We start from the raw sequence: 12,133 nt of genomic DNA on the forward strand, positions 1-12,133 counted from the left end.
GCCCTGACTAAGCCATCAGTTCTTGTGGCTGACAGTGGATGGGAGATTTAGAGAAAAAAGGCCCAGCTGTAAGGCAACATTAGGGCTACCTTGAAAGCTGAGGGGACTCGACTCTGGATTCTGTCTTATCCGTTGTAGGTTCTCTATAAAAATATGTTCAATGAGTAAGGAATAATGAACAATGGACAGTTCCCGCAATAGCAGGAGTCAGAGAAAAAAGCAACAACAATCAGCATCCAATTCTGGCAGGGCACTGCAGAGGAACAAAACCCCAGCTGAGGGTGGAACCCAAAGGGACAGGGCACAGCTTCCTGGGGCAGGGGACCAGCAAGGAAGTAGCAGGTTTCCAGGACTTCAGCCAAGGAGAGTGCAGATCCAAAGAGGGCTCCATACACACTACTACATATAAAATAAATAACGAGGACCTACGGTATTGCCCAGGGAACTATGTTCAAAAACTTGTAATAACCTAAAATGGAAAAGGATCTGAAAAACAATATAGAGAGACATACAGATATGTACATGTATATGTGCATATATATATATTAAATTATATAAATATAATATATAGTATATTTTAATATTATATTAATATAATTATATTTAATATACACATATATTAATGTATTATTTATTAATATACACATATAATATGTATATTATATATTATACAATATAATATAAATATATTATATCGATTATATTCAAATATATATCAATTATATCAATATATAATTAATATAATTACATTGTATAATTGATCATATAATACACAGTTAATATTCTATAATTATATAATCACTAATAAATATTATATAACAGTAATAGTATAATATAATATAATATTATAGATATAATAGTAATAAATATAATACATAATATAGATATAATAGTAATAAATATAATACATAATAATTTTGATATGTAATAATTATAATATTATTTTATATTTATAAATATAATATATATAACCAAATCACTGCTACACACCTGAAACTAACACAACATTGTGAATCACCTGAATCCCAGCAGGGAATGGAGGGTGGAAGGGGAACAACTCCGCAGAGCTTAAAGGAAGTGTGTGCGCACTTACTTACCAGTCAGCCTGGGCAGGACCATCCCAGGAGCCGGCGGGGGCGTTGCTGCAGAGGAGGGGCTCCTCCAGGTCTGCCCCAGCTGAACAGGGCCCGGGGAGACCGCTGACCCGACTCTCGTCCACGTCTCCACCTTTCAAAACCGGATCTCGGGACGGTGTGAGTTTAAGTCAAGAACTTCTTCTGTAGGGCATTTAATGCAAGAGCCTGCTTTCGTGGAAAGAGCACTAAGGAAGCAACTTCAGAAGCATCAGACTCCAGTTACTGATTCAAGTTACAGATCTCAGCTTATTGCTGGAGGCAATGATTCAATTTCCTGGGTTGTTTGACGAAAAAGGCGATTCCCCAGGTGGGAGTGCCCTGTAAAGAACACAGTACCATAAATGTTGGCTATGTGTGCATCCCGTGGTATTTTGTATCGAATCCAGTGTTGAACCTGTCAAATTGAATTTTCTGTAATTGTAGAACTAAGGCCTTGGTTTCAAGAAATTCTCAGCATCGAGCAGGCAAAATGAGTTTTGGAGGGAGCCAGAGAGGCCTTCCGTGAGCCCCTGAAATCACACTGCAATTGGTGTCTACCCAAGACACATCTACTCAATGTAGGCTTGGCGTGAAGCCGTGATCAGCAGCCTTGTGTGAAACACATGTAAGTATCTGCCGGAGGGCATGTAAATAAAACCTTCACTGAGGTAAACAGTTGTGCAGTTTTACGGCCTGTTCGCACGTAGCTTTTATGCTCCATTATGATATATGGCTTCTGTGCATTTCGAAGTGCTGGAACGTCATTCCGTGCAGCATCCTCTAAGTGACTGGCTGATAAATGATTATTTATTCACTAGGTTTCACGGCCCATGAAAGCCTTTAAACTGGAACGCCATCCCTAACTACCCATTAGGATGGTGATTCTCCCTAACGGGATGTGAGCCAGTTATCCTGACAGGCTCGGTGGCCCAGGCTGGGTGACATAAGCAGTCCTCACTCGACCCAGACTTTCCACCTCGTTGTCTACACCAAAGACCGTGCCTACCACTGGTTGCCGCTTGTGACCGAACGTGGTGCGTGTGGACTCTTAGCACATGGTCCACGGCACAAACATGAAAAGATTCCGGGAAAGAACTTGAGTGCTATAAACAACACCTGTTACTGAGTCAAGTGACTGAACCCGAGGTTTCACAGCAAAATGACTGTGTTCAGCTGCTCTGCAAGCTCTGAAGACACAAACAAGAGAGCCAAGTACATTAGCGCCACATCCTGGTAACACCTGTGAATGTTTCTCGACTATAAAAGAAGAGGTTTCTCCACCCTGAGAAAGAAGTGGTCCATAGCTTGAAAAGGGAATAGGTCCAAATTTTGCCTCAAAGATCGTTGGTTTGGAATTTGCAAAGAATTTTTTAATGGCAATATCAGGACAAAATAACATTTGAAAATGTTACCATGGTTATTATAATAACAATACTTACCAAGTATGGACTGCTGAGTGCTTGCCAGAAACTCTCCTGAGCATCTTACACATGGGTCCTGGTCTCACAATAAGCCAGTGAGACAGAGTATATCGTTTCCATTTCACAGATGAGAATACTAAGGCTCAGAGAGGCAAAGGAACTTGCCTGCACTCTTGACCCTACCTCCATAGTGGGTGGAGACCTTTGTGTTTTTCATACTTTCCATATTTCCCCAATTTAAAAGGAACCAGTTTAATTGTATATCGGGAGGATATTTTATCATCAGAGCTCTAGGCTAAACCTCAAAAATGGATGTTAGGAGTTTCCGTAGGGGCTCAGCGGTAACAAACCCAACTAGTATCCATGAGGATGTGGGTTTGATCCCTGATCCTGCTCAGTGGGTTAAGGATCCAGTGTTCCTGTGGCTGTGGTGAGGCCAGCAGCTGCAGCTCTGATTTGCCCCAGCCTGGGAACTTCCATATGCTGCAGGTGTAGCCCTAAAAAGATAAAAAACAAAAGCAAAAATGGATGTTAGCTATACATACTGATTTATGAGAACAAGTCCAAGTGTAAGATGATAAAGAAGATGGACAATGAGGAACCAGGGGTAGGGGAAGAATTCAGAGCCGGAGGAGGGAAGGGGCAAGCCAGTGGAAATGCAAGAGAAGAGGTCTTTGTGCAAGAGGAAGACACGTGAAGATGAAGGGGAAGGATGCTGCAGGTGGAGGGGACGGCTAAGCTTGACATAGAGGAGAAAGCCTAAGGGTAGAGAACGTGGGAAGAAGTGGAAAGACATTGGAGCTGGATGGTGAGAGGCTTTCAGTGTCAAATAAAGAACTTTGCACTCTGGGAGTCCCCTGGTGGCTTAGTGGGTTAAGGATCCAGGGTTATCACGGCTGTGGTGCGGGTTTGATCCCTGGCCCTGGAACTTTCACAAGCTGCATGTGCTGCCAAAAAAAAAAAAAAAAGGAAAGAATTTTAGACTCTGTTCCATCTCTGGAATCAGTGCCAGTTTTTACCTAATGTGGATTTCATAACATAAAAATGTAATGAATATTAAAACTGCACTCTGTCAACTGGAAAAAGAAAGAAGCAATTGTTGGCACCTACAAGATCAAAAAATTTTTTTTACAGGATGAAATTACTTGTGTCATATTTATAATCAGAATCATCTTCTCCTTTGAAGTAAGGAAAAAGACAACTTTCACACTTTCAAAATACTAATGATAATTCAACACATTAAATTATTACAAACACTTGAATGTAGGCAATCATGGGCCAGGTCTTCAAGGGTGTTTATTTTTTATTTTTTATGCCGTCCTCACCACCTGACACTGTTTCAGGTACTCAGTGAATATTGGGGACTGGAGTTTCTGGGCAGACCTCCAGCCTGAGCAGGTTAACGGGAATATTAAGCAGGGAAACTGAGGCAGAAGCCAAGTTATGAAGAAACTCATGGCATTGTGACTGCCAGGTGTTCGAGGCTCAGTCCACCAGAAGAAAGACTTGATCCCAGGCACCCCTCCTGGCACCGCAGAAACCTACTCACTGAAAGGACTGGGTGCCAGGCATCCAAGGTCTGATAGCATTTCCTTCACGGTCAGAAGAAACCCAGGGTCCAGGGGAGGAGAACTTGGAGGAGGAGGGCACCCATGAGTCCTGGGCGGAGAGGCTGGTGGGGGAGAAGGGGTGGCAGCAGGTGCGGGGGTCAGGCAGGGACCCTTAGACAGGATCCACAGGGTCTTCGCCTGCCCTCCAAAACTGTGCCCTGTGGCAGCTTCCTCTCAACACCTGTCACTGGGGGAGAAGGGAGGCTGTTCGTTTTAGCTTTGACTTGTTTTTTGTTGTTTTTCTTTCTAAGGCGATACTCGCGGCATATGGAAGTTCCCAGGCTAGGGGTCGAATAGGAGCCGCAGATGCTGGCCTACACCACAGCCACAGCAACGTCAGATCTGAGCCACATCTTCGACCTACACCACAGCTTGCAGCAACGCTGGATCCTTAAACCACTGAGCAAGGCCAGGGATTGAACCTTCCTTCTCATGGACACTATGTCAAGTTCTTAACCCGCTGAGCCGCAGCGGGAACTCCAGCCTCGATTTGGCTTGACCATCATGCCAGAGGCACCTGGGGTCACGTTCCAGCCCAGGAAGGGCCTGCTTTAACCCTCAGTCTTCATCTCCCTCCTTGCTGTCATCATCCTGGGCATTTCTCTGTTCCTCAAAAGCACCACCTTCTGTCAGCGTGGCATCTTTTCCTTCTGACAGGCACATTCTTCTCCCCTTGCACCACTCTCCTGCTTCACCTGGTTTGCTCAATTCTGCACTCACCTGTTGGCTTAACAGCACTTCTCCAGGGAAGCCTTCCCTCCCGGACGAGAAGAATACCTGCTATATACCCACAGAGCACCTGTTAGCCCCCGTATTATCATTCTTATCACATTGTAATTATTTGATTGCTCATTCCCACCCCGCTAGACCATCAACTTCAGAAAGCAGGGCTTGAGTCTGTCTTGTTTCCCACTGTACCCTTAGCATCAAGAGCAGGACCAGGCACAGAACAGATGCTCAGTACATATTTGTTGAATAAGGGAGGAAGACTACAGAAGATCCAGCTGCTGCAAATGTATATTAGTCCATTATGAGCTCCTAGAGGCTGGGCTCGAGTCTGATGCAACTTGCAGCTGTGGTCCCTCGCATTGCTGCTGAAACACGGCAGGGACTGAACTTTAAAAGGGGGGCAGGGGATGGGGGAGCATGAGCTAGCATTTCCTTGCCCCAGGCTCTTCCTCTGTCTCCAACCCCGGAAGACCCACTTGAATGTCCCCTACTCCGGGAAAAAAATCCCAGCCCCAAATCTGTTTCCTCTCCTCAACTCCTATGGGCCTCTGTGGCTGTGCCACTCCTCTGGCATTTGTTACCCCATCTTTTATGTCTCTTTCATGAGCTCCTTAAAAAGAGAAGCTGTCTTCTCTTTCCTTTAATCTCTTGGCTCCTAAATAATTCCTCGCACAAAGTCACTGCTCAATATATGTTCACCGAGGGCTGACGAGACTCTGAATTTGTTTCCAAAAAGATTTGTATAAACTCCTTCCCTGGTGGACTTTGAAATATAGGGTAGATTTTCAGGTGTGTGGGAAAACTGAATGAAAGCCTTTCTAGAAACAAAGCAGTCTCTCTCAACGTGAGTCTCTCTCCAGACCTTCGATTCTATGAAAATGTCATGTTGACACTGTAAAAATGAGAAAATGCTCTTTTTGTCTTCCTTCATTTTAGACAAAGCCTGGCTGTGTCAGATATGCTCCTGTTTCAGAAGGCTCTGGAAGGATGGCAAGCATTCTTCACTCTGACTTCAAGTAAGCACGGCAGGCCCTTGTCCTGCTAAAGACAGAATGAGCAGTTTGCTCAGGAACGCCGAGGACAGATTCCCAGCCTTTGCTCAGAAAGGATCAGCAGCACCGCAGAGGTGACCCTGTGGCTTCATAGGCAGGGCTCGGCTTCCAGAAGATCCTGTCGTTGGCAGGTGGCCCTGGCACCCACAGATAACGCGAGAAACCTTGCTCCGCCTTTGCACCAGGATCACCTTGGCAAGAGCTCTGCTAAGCCTGCCTAGACCCTCCTTCAGGAGCAGAGGCAGGAAAGGCCCCTCAGAGGGACCCCTGGGTGTGTTGCTAATCCATCTGCCTGCTTCTGTGTCACATTTAATTACTCACTCAATACAGAGTTATCTGTACTGCGACTCCAGACTAATGAGATGCTGCAAAGCCTTCAAATGGGGGATTACGAAGTGCATTGTGTTGCACCAAGGTCAGTTTGGATGGTTCTGAAGCCCTGATTACTGCACGATCAGCTTCTTTTTAACTTGAAAACCTTTATTTCTCTTTTTTCAAAAGGGAAAAATCATAGTGTTCAGGGGAGGCAAAGGGTGTTGCCTGGTTGTTTGTTTAACTACATGAAAGCCTTAGTGATCAATATCTAAATCCTCAAGGCTGCATGAAGCCAAGTCTCTCTCCATAACCTTCCCAGGGGGGTATGTTGACCTTTGCCTCAAGAGAATACAAAGCTACAACCTCTTGATGACATTTTGCAGAGAAATAATGCAAGAGTCTGGATAGATGCTGTTTGGAATGTATCTTCATTCTTACCTAAGAATGAAGTGAGAGGGGCTGAGTGAGAGGCTTTTATCCCAAATCTGCAACCTGCGGGTCTCACAAAGGTAGTGGGACTTTGCATCTCACCATGTTGGCCGTGCCCAGGAAACTGAGGTTGTATGTTTGTGCTAGAGCAGCTAGCCACACATGGCAATTCAGGAAGTGAAACGTAGCTGGCCTCAATTGAAATATGTTATGAGTGTAAAATACACACCAGACCTTAAAACTTAGAATTTTAAAAAATGCAAAAGAGAGGGGAAAAAATGTATACATGTATGTGTAACTGGGTCACCATGCTGTACAGTAGGAAAAAAAATTGTATTGGGGAAATAACAATTTAAAAAATGCAAAATATCACATTTATGACTTTTATATACATTTTGCTTCTTAGAGCTGCACCCAAGGCATATGGAAGTGCCCAGGCTAGGGGTTGAATTGGAGCTACAGCTGCTGGCCACAGCCACTCAGGTATGAGCCGCGTCTGTGAGCTCATGTCCATGCTGGATTCCCAACCCACTGAGTGAGGCCAGGGATCCAACCCGCATCCTCATGGATACTAGTTGGATTCATTTCTGCTGCACCACAACAGGAACTCTCATATTTGATTACATTTTTCTTGTCTTTTTATCTTTTTAGGGCCACACCCACAGCATATGGAGGTTCCCAGGCTAGGGATCGAATTGGAGCTGCAGCTGCCGGCCTACACCACAGCCACAGCAACGCCAGATCCAAGCCGAGTCTGGGACCTACACCACAGCTCACACCTATGCCAGATCCTTAACCCACTGAGTGAGGCCAGGGATCAAACCTGCAATCTCACGGTTCCTAGTTGGATTTGTTTCTGCTGCGCCACAATGGGAACTCCTGATTACATATTAAAATGAAATGTTTTGGATATACTGGGTTAAATAGGGGTTTTTCAACCTTGGTACTACTGGCATTTTGGGCTACATAAGTATGGGTTTTTTGGGGGGTTTTTTGCCACACCCACAGCATGCTGAAGTCCCAGGGCCAGGGATGGAACCCACACCACAGTGGTAACCAGAGCCACAGCTGAGATAATGTCAGATCCTTAACCCCCCAAGCCACCAGGGAACTCCCTGGGCCACACAGTTCTGTGTTGTGGGAGGCTGTCTCTTCTGCATTATAGGCTGTTTAGCTGTATCCCTGGCTACCCTCCACTAAATGCCACTAACACCCTCCCAGGTGTGACAATAAAAATTGCCTAACAACTTTGTCAAGTGACATTGCTAGACATTGCCATATGCCCCTAGGGGGCAAAATCCCCCCTGGTTGAGAGTCACTGGGATAAATAAAGTATATCATTAAAATTAATATCACTGTTTCATTTTTTATGGCCGTACCCACAGCATATGCAAGTTCCCACGCCAGAGAGTGAATCTGAGCCACAGCTGTGTTCACTGTCGCAGCTGCAGCAATACCAATCTTTTAACCCACTGTCCTGGGCCCAGGATAAAACCCACACCTCTGCAGCCACCCAAGCCACCACAGTGATATTCTTAAGCCTCTGACTCACCATGGGAACCCCTCATTTTACTTTTTTTAATATAGCCACTAGAGAACTTAAAACTACATGGGAATTGCATTTGTGGCTTGTATTTCTGTTGGATGGCACTGCCCTAGACCAAGCCGCTTTCCTGTGTCTCTTTTGAAGGAGGAGATCAAGGCTCTGCCTTTTCACTGTTGCATCACCAATGCTGAGACCAGGGGCCCTTGAACCTAGCACTGAGCAGAGGGGCAGAGGCAGCACCACAGAAGGTAAGGTTTGCAGGTGGGGTTGGTAGAATACCGGCCCATTGAAGACACTCGGGAGGGTAACAGGAAGGCAACAGGATGAACACTGAAAAAGTCACAGATCAGGCCCATGGGTGTTGGAAGAACACAGTTGCAACAGTCCTAGAGTTTGAGGAAAAGAGAGTTCTTAGTAATTATTGTGAAATCACTGGCTGGTCCTGATGGCATATAAACCACTGGATAAAGGCCATTTCAGGAACCCAAATTGCCTGTTTTTCTTTTCCTTTTCCCTTTTTAGGGTCACAGCCACAGCATACAGAAGTTCCCAAGCCAGGGGTCAAATTGGAGTTGCAGCTACCAGTCACAACCACAGCCGCAGCCACACCAGATCCAAGCCATGTCTGCAACCTACACTACAGCTCACAGCAATGCCAGATTCTTAAGCCACTGAGCGAGGCAGGGATCAAACCCAAATCTTCACAGATACTAGTCTGGTTTGTTACCGCTGAGCCACAATGGAACTCCCCCGTGTTGCCTTTTAACTGAGAACAGCTTTCCTGGTGTCCAAATAGTAGAAAACAATCTATCATTTGTCATAATGTCACAATCGGCACACAAGCTCCCAAGCCACCTTGATGTCTATTTTCTTCTTCCCAGATCTGATTCTCTTAGCCTGTCTTTCCTTAGCTGTTCTTTCCAGTCCTGGGTTCACTTCCCACCTGTCAGAGCACAAAACCCTCCAAAAGTTGCTGTTCTTTAGGCACCTGCCATGCCTTTCCTCCCAGTACGTGTTCTCAGTCTATTCTAATACATCACGTCTCCCAGGTTGAGAACTCTTCATTCACACCCTGACTGGCGCACCGCCACCAGCCATTCCTAATTGGTCCTTCCTGAATCTTCTCCCTATAGGTAGACCTTGAGGTAGGTATAGGGGTCATGGCTGAGGGCAATCTCCTGTGCCAGGCATCTCCCATTGCCTCCAGTAAGGCTCAGGGATCCTGTCCCATAACTTACACCCATGTCCCCATAACAGAAATTTTAACATCTCTTTATCAACTAAGTTGCCTTTGACTGAAAGTAAATGGCTCAACAAATAAAGGCTGCACAGCTTCCCAGTTAACCTGATAACCCAGTGACATCATTAAGGACCCAGGGGTTTGACATCGTGTTTGCTTGGTCATTCTCAGAGGGTCCACTTTGTCCTTAGGTTTGCCCCCTTCGGAGTCCCAGAATACCTACAGCAGTCCCAGGGGTTCCATCCAGAGACAGTGTTCAGAAGTAGAAAAATAGCTCCTTTCCTGTGTCTCTTTGGAAGGGCGGTAAACCCTTTCCCATAAGCCCCCAGAAGACGTCTCACATCTCATTGGGCAGAGCTGCTGTCTTGTATCTGTAACGAACCAATCACTGGCAAGGAGGATGGATCCACCCCGATTGGCTCAGACAGTGCCTCGCAAAGTATGGTCGTCAGACCAACAGCATCAGCATCACCTGGTGCAAATTCTCTGCCACCACCCAGACCACTAAATGAGAAACTCCAGGGCTGGAGCCCAGCAACTGATGGTTGAACAAGGCCTCCAGGTGATTCTGATGCACATTAAAGTTTAGGAACCACTGGCTTAGACCAATCAAGGCCTGATTCTGGGTTAAAGCCTGCCTCCCCTAAAATATGTGGTTTTGATGAGGGTGGATCCACAGCAAAATAAGGTTCTTTTACAAAGGAGAAAGGAGGAGTTCCCGTTGTGGCGCAGTGGTTAACGAATCCGATTAGGAACCATGAGGTTGCGGGGTTTCCTCCCTGGCCTTGCTCAGTGGGTTAAGGATCCCGCGTTGCCATGAGCTGTGGTGTAGGTTGCAGACGCGGATCGGATCCCGCGTTGCTGTGACTGTGGCATAGGCCGGCGGCTACAGCTCCAATTGGACCCCTAGTCTGGGAACCTCCATATGAGGTGGGAGCGGCTCTAGAAAAGGGAAAAAGACAAAAATAAAAATAAATAAATAAATACAAAGGAGAAAGGAGGGGTGTCCGAATAGGTTATGAGGAGTTCCTGCTATGGCGCAAAGGGATTGGTGGCATCTCTGCAACACCAGGACACAGGTTTGATCCCAGGCCTGGTACAGTGGGTTAAGGATCCAGCGTCACCACAGCTACAGTGTAGGTCACAAACTGCAGTTCAAATCTGATCTCTGGCCTGGGAACTCCATATGCTACAGGGTAGCCAAAAAAGAAAAAAAATAATAATAGATGGTGAATAGAGAGCCAAGTTTATCTGCTATAATCAGAAAAGTAGCCTTCCTAGATTATACACCTTTATTGCACAAGCCCATAGTTCAAAGGATGTTTTTGCATGTTCTTAGAAAAAGTTTAACTAACTCTTTCTATACAATATCCAACAGAAACAACAACCCTTTAGCAGTGCAGTCTTTAAAATGATTTCCCATAAAGGGTTTCATATTATCCTCAGGATAATTCCATAAAGTAGAACGAGCAGTTTTAATTTTTATTTTCATTTTACAGATGGGAGAACTGAAGCTGAGAAAGGGGAGAATCACACAGCCAGCAAATTTTAGAGCTAGGGCTCACTGTGCAGATCTTCTGGCTTCAATTCTTTTACTCTTTCCATGGTGATACCAAGTTGCACTCCAGTAAATAGCCCTGGGCAGAAGCCCTGTGACCCAACACATCCTATGTCAGAACTCTGCCGGGGGATGACCTGCAATAAAGTATTTCAGGAAGAAAGCCACGACTATTTCCATGACTTTCACCTGCATAGCCTGCTCTGAGGCAAGATACTGGCATTCCAACTACAAGAAAATCTGACAGCTAGAAGAAATGGCAGAGATTTTCCCACTGCTGTTAATTTTATAACAGGGAGATTTTACAGGCTACTGCCCCAGAAAATGAGCCTTTTCATTAATATCATAGATGTGGAGTTCCCATCATGGCTCAGCAGTTAGCGAATGTGACTAGCATCCACGAGGATGCAGGTTCGAGCCCTGGCCTCGCTCTGTGGGTTAAGGATCTGGTGTTGCCATGAGCTGTGGTGTAGGTTGCAGACACGGCTTGGATCTGGCATTGCCGTGGCTGTGGTGTAGACCAGGAGCTACAGCTCCAATTCAACCCCCAGCCTGGGAACCTCCATATGCTGTGGGTGTGGCCCTAAAAAGAAAAAAAAGTGAATATCATAGATGTAATGATTGACCTAAAGTTGAGCAAAAGAGATGCTACCTTGATCACACTGAAGATCTCTTTTCTAGGAAATCCAAATGATTCTTATTTCATTTTTGTGAACTAGAATATACCTTAAAACAAATGCCTTTTCAACTGGGGACCTGGGGTGTAGTGCTCTAGAACAGCCATCGAACCAGGAGCTCTACCCCTAAGGATCACCTGGGATTCCTAGGGCAACAGAACCCAAGAAACAGGGCTATCTTGTTTCTCAACCCCAGTCTCCTTGTAATCTACCCATTCCCCAGCCCTGCCAGGAATCCCCTTTGGATCCTTGTAATCTACCCATTCCCCAGCACTGCCCGAGATAGGAAACCAATGAGCTCCATCACAGCCTTGAGTCAACAATATGAGATCCTTAAGAGGCATCAAGAGACACAAGGAGCAGAAAATGGCAGATACTTGGGGACTTCCAGGAGAAGGGGACTTTTGCTGGGAAGACTATGTCAGCAAATGTCAGTGGATA

The sequence above is a fragment of the Phacochoerus africanus genome, chromosome 11 (assembly GCF_016906955.1).
Source record: "Phacochoerus africanus isolate WHEZ1 chromosome 11, ROS_Pafr_v1, whole genome shotgun sequence".
NCBI classification, from domain to species: domain Eukaryota; kingdom Metazoa; phylum Chordata; class Mammalia; order Artiodactyla; family Suidae; genus Phacochoerus; species Phacochoerus africanus.